This window comes from Protopterus annectens, chromosome 7.part0 (genome assembly GCF_019279795.1).
Source record: "Protopterus annectens isolate FY-2018-M chromosome 7.part0, PAN1.0, whole genome shotgun sequence".
NCBI lineage: Eukaryota > Metazoa > Chordata > Ceratodontiformes > Protopteridae > Protopterus > Protopterus annectens.
The window spans coordinates 1,848,648,819-1,848,667,841 of record NC_056739.1 but is presented as its reverse complement, the minus strand read 5'-3'; the positions used below and the strand labels follow the sequence as shown (position 1 = coordinate 1,848,667,841).

The 19,023-nt window shown below is 39.6% G+C and overlaps 1 long non-coding RNA gene across 1 annotated transcript; it reads left to right on the top strand.

Annotated features, from left to right (window-relative positions):
- Window positions 1-3,025: 3,025 nt before the first annotated feature.
- LOC122805877 lies at window positions 3,026-13,042 on the top strand. The gene is made up of 3 exons (XR_006365481.1): window positions 3,026-3,106; window positions 8,955-8,956; window positions 13,032-13,042. It is a non-coding gene; the product is annotated as an uncharacterized LOC122805877 (long non-coding RNA).
- The last annotated feature ends 5,981 nt before the right edge of the window (window positions 13,043-19,023 follow it).

Here is a 19,023-nt window from a genome sequence, read left to right as displayed (position 1 = left end):
GCCTATTATTTGCAAAACCAGTGCCTGTACAAACACCATCACTGGAAACCTAAACCTATGCCAAAACATAGACAAGACTCAATGGAGGGTTGGTTCCTAACACAGTGCATAGCAAGCCCATGGAATAAGTTGCTATTACTAGTGTTTGGTTACCTTTAAGGCTAGTCTTGATCACTGGATGGGTAGACACAAATTGACATGAGGCTTATTATGTAAGACCTCACTCAATTTGGAGTTAAAGCAGTATTACGTGGTTGACAAGGGTGGCATGAACTTTTAAGTTTGTCTACCTAAAGGTGTTTGTGGTTAGGCATTTTATAATTCCCCATAAATGCTTGCCTGGTATTATTCCTAGGTTCCTGTGTTCTCAAAAGCAGCTCTTTGTTCCAGATGTAATACATGCTAGATTCACATCTTTCTAGCAACATAAAAATATTTGCCTAGGCATTCATTCTATTGGACCTCAGAATTTTCAGCTCTATGGCTTCTTTTTGGTTAATGTTTTTGCTTTTGTCATGTTCAGAAATTCCATGTATGCATGAAGTCTCTGGAGGGTATCCAATAATATGGAGAGCATTATGTGTCTTCCTGATGGATAGACAAAAAAACAAACAAACAAAAAAACTGTTGTGAGTACTCAGAAAAACAAGCTCTATAATTTGTTTAGTTTCACATAGATTTGGAGGAGCTGGTGGGGCTGAGAACAGGATTAGTGAAAGTGAGTGATAGTCATTCATTACAGAGTGTTTTCTTCATAACCACCTAGTTGATGCAGAAGATTTTGAGAGACATAGACACTCTATCTTTATTACTGTGTGTATTACTTCAATGGCAGTGATATGTAAATAAAGGATGTTTAGAAGAGGAAAATAATCCTAAGTCAGTAAAGCACTAGCATAGCTAGGGTGGGGTGAAGGGGGCAGCCACCTCTGATGCAAGGAACACCAATCACATATTAATATTTTACAGTACAGACTGCCAAAAACCACCAAGAAACAAGAACTGGAACCAATAACAAGAAATCGACCTGGAAGCTGACACCACAATTCAACGATAATCCAAAACTTGTTCTTTATTATAAAAACATGCCCAAAGCGCTTTTAGCTAAGCTTTAGGATCCCTAGCTTTTTCAAGTACAAAAACAGGTTAAAAGCATCCAGCTTAAATAGTGACTTGTCCTCAAATTAAAAACAGTTTGTACCAATTAAAAATTAATTAATTGGTAAGTTAAAAATTAACCTATGCCATTTCCAATATTTAAATAGCTACCTCCTAAAAATAAATGTGTCAAGCATGTTACTTTGTGTAAACCTTATTCAACCAACAGAATATTTCATTTAAAACCATATGAATATGCTAAAAACATCCAGAAAAAAATTTTTCTTGTTTTTTTCTTTAAATAACCGGATAAACCATTATAATTTCTTTACTCTTGTTAGAGTAGTGAGATCTAAATACAATATACATGCTTTCAATAATAAACATTGAATGAATGAATCTGCCAATATAATGAGAGGCTGTCAATAATGACAAGAACTTATCAAACAGTAGAATAAGTAGGTGCAACAAACCTAGTGTGGGCTCCACATATAGGGAAGTGGAGTTATTGCTACAACTCAAGTGCTCTAGGTTGCACTGCATCTGAAGTGTTTGTGTGTTTTAGCTGCTTTTCTGTATATATATGTAGACTTTTCTGTTTCTTTTACTAAATAAGCTCTGTAAAGTTGTTTTATTGCATTCCTGCCTGTATTTCTGAGGTTTTTTTTGCACTTTTAAAGTTTGTTTTTGCTTAGTTTAATTGGTAGACCTCACTACTCCAACAAGAGTAAAGAAATTATAATGGTTTATCCGGTTATTTAAAGAAAAAACCAAGAAAAATTTTTTCTGGATGTTTTTAGCATATTCATATGGTTTTAAATGAAATATTCTGTTGGTTGAATAAGGTTTACACAAAGTAACATGCTTGACACACATTTATTTAAGGGTATAATCTTTTAGGAGGTAGCTATTTAAATATTGGAAATGGCATAGGTTAATTTTTAACTCACCAATTAATTAATTTTTAATTGGTACAAACTGTTTTTAATTTGAGGACAAGTCACTATTTAAGCTGGATGCTTTTAACCTGTTTTTGTACTTGAAAAAGCTAGGAACATCCTAGCGAAAGCGCTTGTGTTACGTTTTGGGCATCTGTTTTTATAATAAAGAACAAGTTTTGGATTATCGTTGAATTGTGGTGTCAGCTTCCAGGTCGATTTCTTGTTATTGGTTACAGTACAGACTGCACAGTGGAAATGTGTATTATGTGCCTGTCACACAAGGTGACACAACAATGGGAAGATGTCTTTGTGAGATAACATCCTTACATGAACAATGCAGAGGACATCTATCAGGGATGTTATATAACAGTTGGGGAAGGGTACCTATTGTGAAGCTTTGCAAACTGATTAATATGAGTATAATCTCAGCAGAGGTTTCCAACAAGCGGGACACAGTTACAGGCTTATGGACAGCAGTAAAAGAAGCATGCATAATTATGGACAATATCAGAATAATACCACCAGTAATCCCATGTCTCTGACATAACATATGTGATTCTGAGTGATCAGAGATGGTTCTGCACAAACACACTTGTACAATTATGACACGTCAGCAATCTTGGAAGGTAATCACACACACACTGTCCTGACACTGTAACAACTGCTAGAGGTATTAGGAGGGACACTGCTATACCTGTATGTGACATTATGATCAATACAGGCTAGTTGACTTGTCTGCATGGCTATATATATATATATATATATATATATATATATATATATATATATATATATATATATATATATATGGATCTACTTCATAAAGTCAAAATTTCAAAATGCTGACAATCATATGGCTGACACCATATGACTGACATTTGAAATATCGACAATGGAAGTAGACCATGAACAAGGATAATATCGACAATAGAAGTAGACCATGAACAAGGATAATAAAATTTCTCTTAAACTGCTCCATCCCCCTGTAACTTTAATATACCAACTCCGAGATCGCACTACAGTGCAGGAATGGAAATCTTTCCATTCCACATTGTACTGAGATGCCGGTTTCACATTGTCAGCATTTCAAATGTCGATTACATGGTGTCGGCCATATGATTGTCAGCATTATGAAATATTGGCAATGTGAAGGGTCCCTATATATATATATATATATATATATATATATATATATATATATATATATATATATATATATATATATATATATATATATATATATATATGTATACACGCACACACACACACACACACACACACACACACACATATGGCACAATCTACAGTGTCACAAATGTTACACATGCCATCAGTGTTAACAAACAGCTATATATGTACTGTGCATCCTCACAGGAACAGGTATCACACATGAATCTGGTGTAATAACTTGGTAGAAATTCTCCACCATCAGAGAATAATGTTTATGTAACAAAAACCTAGGTATAGCTAATAAGATGTGTAACAGCTCACTGTGGCAAAGGTGGTACACTTCAGTTACACATCACTGAAAGATATGTAGGGAGGTAGATGAAGAAGGGTGCATTGTACTCAGTTATTGGTGTGAGGAAAGCTGAGAACTATGGAAGTATTATGGCCTTTGATTTGGACATCCTTCACATACTCAGTAGTTGTGTTACAAACAAGGAACTAATCAGCACTGTGGCCACTTGCTGATGGATGTTCCACATACCATCTACCCCAGGACACAGGTCACATCCCTAATGGTCTGATTATAGGGTGTAATGTCTACATTATCCTTGGGATGTGCATTTGTTTTCATGATGTAACAAATCCCTCCATGTTCTTGTTTCACTGGGGATGTTGTCATGGCTGTGGCAGCAGTCTTTGGTGTGTGTTGATACTGTCTGTATCATACTGATATCACAACTGGAGTTAATGATTGCCCACAATCTGTAGTCCTTCAGACAGCTGTTTAGACACAAAATGTGCATATAATTTGTGACGTCTATGACTTAAATAATGGACAGGAAAGGGCCTAGCAGACAGCCCTGATGTACGGACCTGATCACTGGACTTGAGATATAGGTCAGTTCACACATTTCAACATATTTGGATGCCACATATGTGATCCACTGGTCAACCCACATGGTGATATACGTGTTTATGGCCACATCTGACAGTATTGAGTGAATACCTCAGTATGGATTTGTGTCAAATGCCTTGGGCTTGTTAAGTTCAAAAGGATGTTAGCGCTGTCATCATGCATGCCCTTGATGACCTCTTTGAGAATGTCTAACAGATGTAACAGACATGATGTAGCATTAATAACTCACACAGGTCTGTTGCACACAGCTTGGATATTGCTAGTGTCCATTTAGAAAAGATCCATGATGACATGTTGCACTACCTCTCAGATGAGGAGAGTCAGGATGTGTCTATACATGCATGCATTGGGTGCTGTCCCCCCAACTTGGATGCATGTTGATGTACATCCTTCTATGGGAACATAGTCTGTGTGGAGGGTGTGTTGAAGTATGCATTCATCCATGTCAGAAAGGTGTATGTGGTAAGTAATGCTATAGATGATCACTGATGTTGTCACAGCCCATTGATTCTGTGTGCTAGGCCTGGATGAAGGTAAGACAGTGCATACTACCTATCTTGATCTGGCCTAGGGTTTGGACACAATCCCCCATGCAGGTGTCACTGAGAAACTCTCCCAGCTGGGGATAAACACTTACATCACTAGTTGGGTAACCAATTGGCTCACCAACAGAACACATTCTAGAAAAGTTGGTGAAGTATCCTGTACCACTAGAGATGTCACAATTGGAGTACTCCATGGATCTCTGATTGGCCCTTTACTGTTTGGAATCTATTTTTCAGCAATTCAGGCTAAAGCATATGGCCTTTGAATTACTAAGTTTGCTGATTCTTGCATATTGGGTGCAATCATTGAGTCCACCAATGATGATAAACTACAGGAGGGGCTAACACAGACAAATGATTGGTGACACAGCTGCACTGTCTACAAATAAATTCAAAAATGTGTCTTTATTTTGTCATTCTGCAAGATGGAATTCCCTGCTAATTACAGCACTGACAACACTCCCACTATGCCGAAACCTGGTGATGCAAGACCAGGGCACACACTTCGATAGCAATCTGAACTTTGATCACCAAGTGTCCACAGTAGTTTCATAGTTTCATAGTATAGTACTAAGCTATCTGCCCTGGGGCATTTGTAAGCCTTGCCATAGTGATGTGGCTTTTGCCACCCCATGAAATGGTACAAAAATGTACAGAATAAATCTAGAATACTGTGCCTCTGTCTAGTAGTGACACAATGAAGGTCCCCTTAGTAGTATGAAAGGCTATGTTGTGCACATCATAAGTTACACCATCAAATTCAGATCTGAGGATTATATAACAGCACTGTACTCAAACCTCTTCAGAACAGCAATAGAGTAGAATACTCCCTTTTACATGTACCTCACCAGACACATGCAGCAGCTGGTGGTTTCTCACAGAGTGAAAGCCATGTCACTGTAATCTGTATTGTATGGGATGAGCTGACTTCTGCCTGGCTTCCAGGCCAGTCTCTCACCCTGCCCTAGTGGGGGATAGTGCACATCCACAAATCTGATATAGGTGATGACATCAGCAGTGTCTGGTGAGGTGAAAATGGTAATAGCAGTGTCCCACATGGTGGTGTAAAAGGCTGTCTCTACTGTTAAGCAAGTACACAAACACACACACCACAGCTGACTGCAGTGAGAACATAATTCGTACCTATCTAAGTACACAGACCACAGAACTCTGTAGTTAAGGCAAGTGCCACATTTCAAGTCTGACCTGGAGTGTCTCAGAGAACACTTTATAGGTGATGACATCAGCAGTGCCTGTTAAGGAGATTATGCTAAATATGGTGCCCCATCTGCTGGTATAAAAGACTCTCTGTAATGTCTAGCAAGTGTACAGACACACACACACATGCACACACACACACACACACACACACACACACACACACACACACACACACACACACACACATACACACACACACAAACCCCAGTTAACTGCACTGAGAACAGAACCCCCTACCTATGTACAGAGACACCAAAGCTCAGTACTTTAAGTAAGTGTCACAGCACAAGTATGAGTTGTATAAGGCTGCAGAACAACTTATACTGGATGACATCAGCAATAGATGTTGGAGGGAAGATGTAGGGAGGTCTGCATGAAATGCATGTGTAAGCATGTGCAACTATCAAAATACTCTCAATCGTGGGATTTGAGTGGTAACTGTAAGATTCACACTTATGCTCTTCTGGCTACATTGACACACAGAAAACCCCCCACACCCCCACCCACAGTTGACTGCAGTGAGAATAGAACCCGCTACCTATCTAAGGTAGGTACCAAACGAAAAAAGAACCAAAAAAAAACAAACGCCACTGCAACCTTGGTTCCAAACAGTCAAAAAACCTGAACGCAAGTTTAATAAGTCAAAAGCAAGCGTTTTCGCCACAGGACACTTGTAGCTTCATCAGACAAAGGAAACAATTAAGACCTAAAAACGCATGGTTTAAATAACATTGAGCAGGAAGTGACATAACACATCATCAGATTAAAATAAATCAACGCATCATCAATGAAATCAATACTCACATCGCTTACTAAAACAACACAGTGTAAACCCACTTCATGACTAAACCTAGGAAGTTATAAACATAAGTATCTAAGTATAAAATATGAATAAAAACCTCATAATAATATACTTTCTTTTACATAAAAAATTATTACTTATACAGAAAAAAGTTTAAAAAGGGGGTTTTAAAAACAACCCACAAGAAAAATTCACATAACATGACTCGTGAGACATCACATAACCAAGTTTAGAAACCTTGTCTAAGAAGTGTAAAAAAAATATATATAATACATGATATGTATGTGTTTTGTCAGAGGAGATAATTAAACAAATAATATAAAAAAATGCCAACAACAAGGAAGTTCTAAGGAAAGTTACACAGAGAAAAATGAATACATTATCTCATGTAACTTCTTAGTTTAAGGACAGCAGATATGTTACAATTTTCATTGAGCCCTGGAAACCTAAAGGCATCTAACTTCAGTTGCCATTCTAATTCTCGGTTTTCAAGTAAAAGGGAATAAGGTCCACCTCTAATAGAAATAGGAACATGATCAATAACCATAAATTCAAAACTGTGACCCGGATGGAAGTGAACATGTTTAGCCAAAGCATTTTGACATTTATGATTCCTAATTGCATAAACATGCTTATAAATATGTTCACGGAACCTTCGGTCCGTCTTCCCTATATAAAAAACAGGGCAGCAGTTGCAAGTAGCAATGTAGACAACAGATTTTGTTACAACGAACTATTTCATATTTGACAAGGATTATTTCCTGCAGAAGCGAGGTATAGCCATGGGCTCGCCCTGTGGGGCGAGCGTTGCTAATTTCTTTGTAGGTTACTGGGAGAATCATTTTTTGAGGAACAAACCAGACTTGATGCAACATGTCCGGTTTTATACTAGATTCCTCGATGATATTTTTATTCTCTTTAAGGGTGATTTCAACCAGGCTGATTCATTCGTCCTCTCTATTAACAATACTACTGAGTTCCTCAAATTCACTTTTAAATTTTCACTTTTGGAAATTGATTACCTTGATGTTAAACTAGTTAAGGATGTTAATAAGGGAGAGTACCTGTCCACTATCTTTAGGAAGCCGACGTACTGCAATTCGTTCCTCCATTTTTCTAGTTCACACCCCATCAATCTGATGATGTGTTATGTCACTTCCTGCTTAATGTTATTTAAACCATGCATTTTTAGGTCTTAATTGTTTCCTTTCTCTGATGAAGCTACAAGTGTCATGTGGCGAAAACGCTTGCTTTTGACTTATTAAACTTGCATTCAGGTTTTTTGACTATTTGGAACCTATCTAAGGTACACAGACTACAGAGCTCAGTACTTTACACAAATGCCATGGCACAAGACTGACTTTTATGAGGCTGCAGGACAATTTATAGTGAATGACATCAGCAGTGGATGTTAGAGAGAAGATGTTGGGAGGCCTGCATAGGCTCATAAGTGCATAGGATGTTACTAGGTTAATGGCCCTAGTGCCTTTACAGGCCTTGCCATGTAAAAACCTGAGTGCCCTTATTGACCATAGCTAGATGGTCATTGTTACTAGAGTGATTTTATGATAAGCACTGAGTGAACCTGTCCATGAAGGACAGAGATGTCACCCCTGGGATGAATTCACAATCACCCATCCAGTTGTCAAAGTTGCACTTGAATAGGGTCATTGAAGAGCTCTGCTTCTGATGGAGTGAGAGCCTGTTCCAGGGGAGTGGTGATTGCTGGGAGATATATCTTTTTCTCCAGTATGTTCTGTTTATGTCACAGGCTAGGCTGACATCCTTGGAGCAAGTTATTCTTGTCCCATTTGATTTGTGAATGTCCAGCATTTCTATTAGGACAGGGTCCATGACTGCTTTGTAGGCCAGGCACAGGTTGCCTGTCAGTAGTCTGTATGATACTGAGTACAGTGATAGGGTTTTCAGTATTTCCATCTATGTCATGTTATGGAGGCCCTGGATTCTCTTGGTTAGAAGCTTCTGTGGTCTCTCCAGTTGCTGAAGGTGTCTGGTGAGCTACATACAAAAGGAAACATTGTACTTAATTAGTGGTCTGATAAAGGTAAAGTACAGTGGAGCTATGATTTTCCTGGTCTTGGATGTAATGCGCTTATTTATGAGGTGCACAATGTAGCATGCTTTTCTTATCACTATGGACATATGGTGATCGAAGTTTAGATCGCTATCAACCTGTGCTCCCAAGTCTTGCACCACTAAGTTTAAGCTTAGAGGGGTGCTATCTATATCATAATTAGCAGGAGTATTTCTTTGCCAAAGAGGACAGTGAAGTATTTTTTTGTGATTTTTTTTGTGTTACGTTTCAGTCTATGAGTTTGGCACCAATCATGTGTCTGTGTCAGCCTTTCTGTAATATGTTTACATCATTAGGGGACTCTATATGATTGTACCCAGTTTACAGTCATCTGCAAACTTGGTAAGCTGCAGGGCATATACCTTCACCTGGACTTTAGAGACATAGTTTCCAAACAGTAGAGGGCCCAGCCACAGATCATTGTGGTACTCCACTGGTAACTGGTCTAGTGGTGGAGGTGGACTCCCCAACTTTGATAGTATGTATTCTGTTGGTGAGCCAGTTGGCTATCCATCTGGTAATGTATGAATTAACCTCCACATGGGAGAGTTTCTCTATGATATCTGAGTTGGGAATTGTGTCAAAGGCCTTGGCTAAATCAAGATATGTGGTATGTACTATTTTCCTTTGTCCAGGGCTTTGGTGACATTCTCAAAGAAGTCCACCGGGTTTAATAAGCAAGATCTACCCTTGATGAAACCAAAGTGAGTCAAGGCAAGAGCTTGAAGGTCACCTATGTCCTTGTGGATAAGGTCCATGATGATTTTTTCATAGGTTTGCAGATAAGGCTGGTTAGGCTTATGGGTCAGTAGTTCCCAGGGTCAGTTTATGGATGGATAGCTGTAATTCTGTATGTTACCAGTTTGGTGTGCATTGCATATCACACAATATTTATTATGAATTTATGTATTGTAGTTGACATATTTGTGAACAAGTACTGAGACCAGGGTTGTAGTGCATGTGGGGGGTGGGCAACACATGACTGCATTGTAAATTTGTGACATGTTGTTACATAGTGCCTTCAGTTTGTTATACTTCCACATGTAGTTTCATGGCATGAAAAGTAAATGGACAGTAAACAGTGCTAATACATACTAATAGTGACTTTGCTTGGCACAGCAGCAAACAGTGGGTTTTTCACAATGAACGATAAAGTGTTTTTGCATGTGAGATACACATTTGCATTACTTTCCCTGATTGTGTGTAGTTAAGCAGTGCACAAACGTGAACCTCATTGCTAAAATTCTGAGAGTTAGTATTGGGTGCATGAAGCACACCTGTTGCTTAGCTAACTCTGTAGCAGCCGGTATAAGTAGGATTAAAGGATCATAGGAAGTTACTAGGCTATTCGCCCTGAGGTCCTTAAAAGCCTGTCCAAGAATTTAACCCCTGTTCCAACAAGTCAGCACACTTTGCCACTGTCCAGCAGGAACATAGGTGGAATCCCAGGGGTGTATTTTCTGTACCCCATCCAGTTATCCAGGTTGAGCTTTAAAAGTTTAATGAGGTACTCTGCTTTATGTGGAGAGGGAGTCTATTCCACAAAAGGGGGTGTCTCTGGGACACAAATCTGTCCCACCAACAAGTCCTATTGATGTCACAGACCAGGTTGAGGTCTTGCATGTGGGTTACTCGAGTGGAGCTTGACTTGCGGATATACAGCAGTCCCATCAGTATGGGGTCTAAGATTGCTTTGCATGCCAGACAGAAGTCACCTCTGAGGGGTCTGTAGGAGACTGAGTAGAGGGACAAGGCTTTTAACCTATCTGTGCAGGGTAGATGTTTGAGGCCCTAGATTCTCTGGGTGAGGAATCTCTGTGGTCTCACCAACTGCTATATGTGCTTTGTGAAGAACATGCCAAAAGGGGCATTGTATTCAGCAATTGGTCTTATAAGGGAATACTACAGGGATGTTATGACCTCCTTGTCCCTGGATGAGGTACCCTTACTAATGAGGTGGGCAATGTAGAAAGCTTTCCATAAAATAGAGGCAGTATGTTGGTCAAAAGTCAGTTTACTATCAACCTGAGTTCCCAAGTCCCTTCCAACTTATTGCGTGCTTAGTGCCTTATTATCAATGTGGTAATTTATGGGGATACCAATAATAGATCCAAACAGGAGTCACCACACGGAGAAGTCAAGTAAAACGTTCTTTATTTTTCCATGAAACCACACAAGCGCTTTCACGTAGATACACTACGCTTCATCAGGTGTAAATATTAAAAGCAAGTGAACTATTTTTATACTTAACTTTTCGGCGGGAAAATCAAAAAAGCTAGATCTCAATTAACTATTAATTAAAACAATTAGTATTACATTTAAAACGGCGATGACCTAATTTTAAACAAATAATAGAAATTCTATCTCAAGAGTCATTCAGTAACAAGAATGCCCAGTATTCTTTAAGTACAATATATTAAGTATGTAACACACAACTATATATATATAATTTATGGGGATGTCATTCTCACCAAAAGGGATGATGATGAATTTTTTGGCATTCAGTTTGAGGCCATGTTTCTGGCATCAGTCATTTGTTTGGGTGAGACCCTCTTGGCTGATGTCCACATCACTAGGGGAATTGATGACAGCACCCATCTTGCAGTCATCTGACAACTTGGTCAGCCATAGCCCAATAGATTTGGCCTGCACCTCTGAGAAGTATATCCCAAACAGCAGAGGCCCCAAGACTGATCCCTGGGTTACACCACTTGTTATGGGTCTACTACTTGAGGTGGCTTTGCCTATTTTGACTAGGTGGGTTATATCAGTGAGCCAATTTGCTCCTCATCTGGAAACATATGGATTGATGCCTAGTTTAGAGAGTTTATCTATTATACCTGACTGGGGAATAGTTATGAAGGCCTTGGCCAGGTCAAGGTAGGAGGTGTGCATGGTCTTCCCTTTGTCTATGGCCTTGGTGGGGGTATCAAAGAAGTCAACCAAATTTAACAGGCATGACCTCGCCTTGACAAAAACAAACTCTGTGGGATCAAGTATCTGGAGGTTGCCAGTGTTCTTGTTAATGAGGTCCATGATAATCCGGTCCATGGCCTTGCAGATCAGGCTAGTTAGGGTAATGGGTCTATAATTTCTTGGATCAATGGATACTCCACCTTTGTGCAAAGGGATGACAGTGGCTGTCCTCCACTCAGCTGGGACAAAGCTGGTTCTCAGGCTTTGGTTGAATAGGGTGCCTAATGGTGCTGCAGGTTCCTATCTGAGTTCATGTAGGATGCAGCCTGGGATGTTATTGGGTCCCATGGAGGCTATATTTTTTGCCTTTGAGAGGGCAGTGATGACTTGCTCCTTAGACATAAGGGGAGGGGGGGCAGGTACTGGGGATGTCCTTTTTTACTAATGGGGGGAGAGAGGAGTGAAGATTTCACTGATCCTGCCTACCAGCAGGTTGGCTATATCTACGGGGTTTGTGTATGTGGTGTCCTTGACCAGCAGTTCTGAGCAGATCTGGGTGCTTCCCTTGAGATTGTGGACATATGTGTAAAAAGCCTTATGATTGTCTTTAGTAGATGTGGCCAGTTTGGACTCGAAGTTTGCTTTGGAGGATTTCACTAGTACTCTTATTTGCTTGTTCAGGCTAAGGAGAGATTGTTTCCAGTTAGACACCTGCACCTTTTTGGTCCTGGATAGCACGTTTTTCCTTTTATTATAGAGTTTATTTATTGTAGATGTCCACCAGATAGGTTTATTCTTCCTTGAGGAGGAGGATTTTGTCCTGTCTGGTATTCCTGATTCCATGCAGCTATATAAATGCTCATATAGTACTTTGGTGTAAGTCTGAACATATGTGCCAGTTTCTGTGGAGGGGGAGGGGGCTGTGAAGCTGTTTATACCTTCTCTAAGGAGGTTGTAATCAGCTTTGGAGAAGTTTTTTTGTTTTACTCTACCTGGGGGGGGGGTCATGGGAGATTGTGACTTCGAAACTGACTGCTTTGTGGTTGGATCTTACTAGGGATGATGACACTGTAGGGATGCTGCAGTGGTTACTCATGTTGGCTAATACCAAGTCCAAGATATTTTCACCTCTTGTGGGGGTGTCAACGAACTGGTCCAATGCATTTGCATTAACAAAATCAAGGAATCTCTGGGCATTTATGTTTTGGCATGAGTATTTCTTCCAGTCTATGGTTGGATAGTTAAAGTCACCCAGGATCAGAGTAAAGAGCTGAATCTTGATAGATTCAAAAAAGTCTAGATAGGTGGAGTGGGCATCTTGACTCAGAGTTGGAGGCCTGTAGCTAGTTAAGATTTTAATAGGGGTCTTGCCAAATGTTAACTGCACCTGGAGTATTTCCTATGTATCATATTCTTTGACCAGCCTAGAGGTGTGTATGTCTTTTCTATATATTGCAACTCCAGCTGCCCATGGTTTGGGATCTGAATGCATGATAGAATGAGCAACCTGGTATGGCTGGGGTACTCTCTACAGCTTTTAACCCACTGTGACTGCACAAATGTATGCTTCTTCCAAGGTTAAGAATGCTTGCATTGAGTGCAGTTTCATGTTTAGACTCCTAGCGTTTAGCAGCATAACCTTTAATTTAAGTTTTGATGACATTTTCATGTTGATAGTTTTTGACCTCATGGTATTGCCTAAAAAGTCACTATGTGGGCGGCAACAGCCTTTGCCAGGAGTCTAAAGCCCAAAGGAGACAGATGCAGACCATCTCTGGCAAAGTATTGTGGCTTGTCAATCATGTCATCCCAGACTGTCAGGTACTGGATCCCCTTTGAATGACACCAAAAACTAAGCCAGTTGTTAAAGTCAATTATTTTCTGATTGTATTGAGGCATCATTCTGGGTGATGGTAGAATGCTGCTTAAGGCTAGGGACATACCTGCCTGGGACATACACTCACTGAGCTCAATCACATCTCTCTTCATATAGTCCAGGGAGGTGCTTCTCAAGTCATTCACTCCAACATGGACTATGACAGAGTCATAACAGTACCTGTTGGGATACTTGAGTGCATTGGTGATATGGCAGATTCTGACATCTGACAAATAACCGTGACTTTCTTCTTATCCAGCCTGGTGAGGGACACATCTGTGTGTCTCACAATGGAGTCTCCTATGACTAATATGTTGGGTTTATGTTCAGGCCTTAGTGGCTGTGGGACTCATGTGTGTGGACTATGTGTGGTGTGTGGTGTGGTGGGCAGTGGAGTGTGCGTGTGTGTTTACACCTCGGAGGTTTCTTTTGTTTGGGTATTCTTTTTTTGAGGACCTCTGCATATGTGGGAGTGTGTTGTGTAGGTGTTGGTGGTGTTTGAGGTGTGGTATTCATGCTGCCAACCTTCTCAGTGCCAGATATACTGGTTTGTGGGGGAGAGAGCAATGACACTAGGTGCTTGATGTAATTGCATCTCTCACAAATTGTGTTTCTAGATGGTAGTAGTAGAGGGTTGCCCGTGTACATGAGGCAGTTGCTACAATGTCTCAAGATGCCCATATTAACCAGACTGGCATCAGAAAATGTAGGAAATTGTCCATCCATATTTGTCAGAAACTGAAAGAGCTAAGAGGGTAAAGGGAGAAAGATCTAAGATTAGTACTACTAGATGATAACACAAGTGCTACTAAAGGAAAACTTGTAGCTGGAATACCTCAAAAAGGGATAAAAACTCTGCAGCTGAAGCTCTGGATGCTGCTGACCTGTATCTAGACTATGCTAATCAATTTTAAGATTAAGAACTCAGTAAGAAAAAACTCACAATGAAGCACAGATTAATCACTTGTAGTCAATAGAATAGAACTTGCAGTATGACAAAATACAGTTAAACAACAATGGATTGCAGTAAAATGCAGTTAAACAGTAATGAATTGCAATAAATAGCAATGAAATATAATTAATCAGTAGCTCACAAGTCACAACAGTAACAGACAGCACAAATAAAGCAGCATAATAAATACTGCAAACTAAATGCAGTTGAACTCCTAAGCACAAACAGCAAAATGAAATAGAAAGAGGTGCAGTTTTTTTTTTAAAGCAGAAAGTGAAGAGACAGAAGATAATGAGATAATTCAAGGTTCAGAAGCTAAAGGGGTGGGCCTTTACTAAGTTCTCACTATAAACAATAGAATGAGCTGATGCAATGTGACTGGGGTGAGTGTCCAGTATCAACTTTATACTAGAGGCGGGCAACTCAAATGCACTGACACATTTCTTTTTGAGCCTAGATGATACTGAGTTCAAATTCAGGTGTATCTGATACTTTTAAATAAACAGTGATAATGCAATGACATTAATTTTTTATAGTACATGTGTTGCTCTGTGTTAGCATAGCACAGCGGGATTAAGTGGCATTGCACAGAGGTAACCGCAGCATTGTAGAGATGCTTACCATTGCTTGGCATTGGTGTGCCTTGCCAAACTCTGTGCAAACATAGAGGCCAAAAAGTGAAGGGAGCCATCACATTTTCTGGTACTTATGTGTGTTGTGTGTGACTCTATTATTTTGACCAGATTATCAGTGTTAAAATGGGTTAGATAGGAAAGTAGTGAAATGGGGAATAAGCAGGGGGAACAACAAAGGGAAAGCAATCCAGGAATGTGCAGGTGGGAGGAAGGAAAGAGCCATAGCTATCCATTTCATTAATAGTGAAAACTAAAAATATGTTGCAGAATATTAGCTGAATTTGGACTGTCATCTCCAGAAAGACAGGTGGCAACAACAATGTAATCATGCTGTATAGCCAACTGAGCCAAATCAAGTGTGTCAAGAAGATGTGTGTGAAATGTAGAGTTATGCTTGATGATGTGTGTGTGTGTGTGTATATATATATATATATATATATATATATATATATATATATATTTTTTTTTTTTTTTTTGTGAGACAGGTGCACATTTTTTTTAATTCAGTAAGGGAGAAATGATGGGTAAGGGGCAGGTATTTCTGAAGTCAGGTAAGTTGGGTAGATGAGGAAGCAACTGCAAACAAACAAGTCAAATAAGACAAGTGACATGGATGTTGAGGGACACAAAAGGTTGAGGGACACCATAATTGCAGTGAGGGAGGGGAACAACACAGGCTCATGCCCATCAAACATGGAATCTAATCCTCTTCATCAGTGTTTCCTTAGTCCAATGGTGGCTGTAGTGCTTGACATCTCCTCCTACATACCATGAAGATGAACAGCCTCTCCATCTGGTGTAGGCATACACCAATGTGCGGTACACAACCCTGTGCACCAACCATGGCATCTCCTGGCAGGTGATGAAATCACCATCTCTGCAACTGCCTCCCAGAGGGTACCACAGCACCAGCTGCTGGGACAGTAGTATCTGAGGACACAGGCAGTCCAGGGGGCAGCAGAGGCAGTGCGGCCATGTTGGGTCCCAGATGCGCTGGGCGTAGGTGCTGGAGTTGGTGGAGCAGGAGCAGGCTGATCCACTGGGGCTGGCCTACCTCTCTGTGCTGTGAAGCATTTCGGGATTTGGTACAGATGGATGTCAGGGAGACATTATTATGACACATAATAGAAAATAAACAAACGATATAAAGGTTGGGGTGAGAGAAAAAAGGAGATAAAATTAATACTATCATATGTAACATGCAATGCATTAAAACAATTATACAACTATTTTATTATATAAAGTATTACATTTAAGGCATCTGCATCATAAACCCGAAAGCTTTAAACATTGAACACATGTACATTGACACATAAAGAGTGATGTACAATAACAGCGAAACACATATTTAGCGAAATTCAAAACACCGAACGTGTTTCTTTAACCAACAGCGCCATGCAGGCATACTGAAATTAACTAAATAAAAGTAAATCAACACACTTTTGCGGGAGGGCAAGCCCCCCTGCACCCCCATGTGGAGGGCTGTGCCCCCCACACCCCCTACTTAAATAAACCAACTCCAAGATCGCACTACAGTGGGGGAAAATATATATTTCCTCATTCCCAGGATCGCGTTGCTGGCTAAACAAATATGTTCAGTGTTTTTGCTTTCACTGAATACATGCTTTGCACTTATTGTACATCAATCTTTATATGTCAATGTACATGTATTCGCTATTTAGAGCTTATCGGTTTATAATATAGACCCACATTTAAGTATACGTCCTAGCAACTAGACACTATAACTACAGATTGCTGAAAATAGTCCTTGAAATGTGCATATATCGCACATATTCTTGATCCAATTATACAGAATACAGTTAACAGCAGGATATTTATGCCACCTGTATACAGTTTAATTTTATGTAATATTATTAAAGAAATTCAGTATTGTATAGTTGTTACTCATGGTATTTAAACCCACAACCTCTGACTACAGCCTTATACTTGACTCCTAAAGTTTCTTTATGCTATAGACTGATGCATGCTTATTTGCTTTTACAGTTAGGATATGCATGCATAGTTTGTTACAACAGTATAAAAAACTAAAACTATCTTTAACTTCTAAAGCTACAATAACACTTCTCTTGCACTGCATACATACATTTGCATCCCTCATTTTTGCCATTCAGTCAGCATGAGCCTGTCTATTAAACTTTATTTTGGAATTAGCTGTGGAAAGATCAAAAAAGAAGAGAAGAGCATTATGCTTACCAGTCTTGCCTATATTTAGCTTTCTATGTATTACAGATACTCTCTTATTATCATACTTACAAAGCCATGAGATGTCAGTAGTGTGAAATTCAGAAAGCCATTATTTAAGGGCATCCCTTCTGTGCCTTTGTAGGTCATTAAAATAATGCCCACTCTGTTCTCCAGTTCATGGGATGCCAGTAGCACTGAATACAGCCTGAGCCAAACTATTCCATGCCCGAGACTTGTACTTGGAGCCAGAATAGTCCCCCTGCAAAGCCTTTGGCTGTGGCAATTTACCAGTAGTCCAATAAATATCCTGGACTCCTGGACACCCCACCTCTGTATCCTAAACTGGCCAGCTTCCCCACTAACGTCAGACATGTCTAACAAATGAACTAGAGCAATGGCAACTAATGTTTTCCCACCAATTCCAGTTATCATGTTTACTGGTAGTGCACAAACCTGAGCAACAATGCCAACTGCGTTTGCATGATGTTAAGTGGAGAGTAGCAGTGCCAAGCAGGGCTGAAATAAATATTTGAAATAGAAAGGTTAATCTGAGTTTGAAGGGTGTCTGCTGATATAACTTGGAAATATATACTGAAAATTGGAAGGTAACTGTTAGGTGAGTAAAGTTTGCAGACATGAATTGTGGGCATAAATGTCATGACCTGACACATTTGTTTTTAAAGTGTGGGATTCAATCCTATGCATAAGGGATAAAACATTTTCTTCTATAGTGGTAATTTTTCATCTTTGTCACAGAAGAAGTGCTGCACACACATTGTCAGGAATTATTCATAAATGCAGGTGATAGTTTGAGGTCTTACACATGTATATGTGTGACCTAATAAGGTTCTTGTATATAGATCAAGTTGTGTATGTGTCTTATTTAATTGTTAAGGCCATCCAAGTCCAGATAGCAGAATTATACCTACAGAAATATAGTAGACAGTATACCTGCAGTCATACATCTGAAAACGTGATACGAGTGCCTTATCCTTCATGAATATAATTCATATCAGCTCCACTATTTAAAGTATTATAATTAAAAGTGAATATAATGAGAAACGGAACAACAGTAAAAATGTGTGGAATATCCTTCATTGTAACCCAGGACCAGATGTACAGCAGCCTTGTATTTACATCTGTTGCCACAAGAATGTTGAAAGAACATTTGTATATTTTAAGTTCATTGTTATAAACTGCACTGTCAAACAGCAAAATAGGTTGCACACTGTGTACTAGAACCCAGGACCATCTGTATTCCAGCCCTACACTTATACCTGCTGCCACAGAACTGATTACATGACAGCTCCATAATTTCCTACTCATTCTTAAGTTCTCTGTGTTAACCAATGCAGAACACTGCTTAGCGTGTTTCCGCAGTGCCTAACAGAATTGAATCCATCCATTTTCAATTATTGACTGACTGCATCCTACATGCAGGTGTTTGATAACTGCAGGTGTTGGGGAACCTTGTTAACTGCCACACAATGTATTCTTTTTGACTTTTATACTTTTACAGATACCCTGTTTGAATGTATTCTGTCTGCTTTCTGTGTAGGTCACTAGTCCTGGTTTGTGCACTGCTAAGCATCACACAAACGAGATAAGCAAAGCCAAGCCTGACATTCATTTTCTCTGTTTCTATTATTTG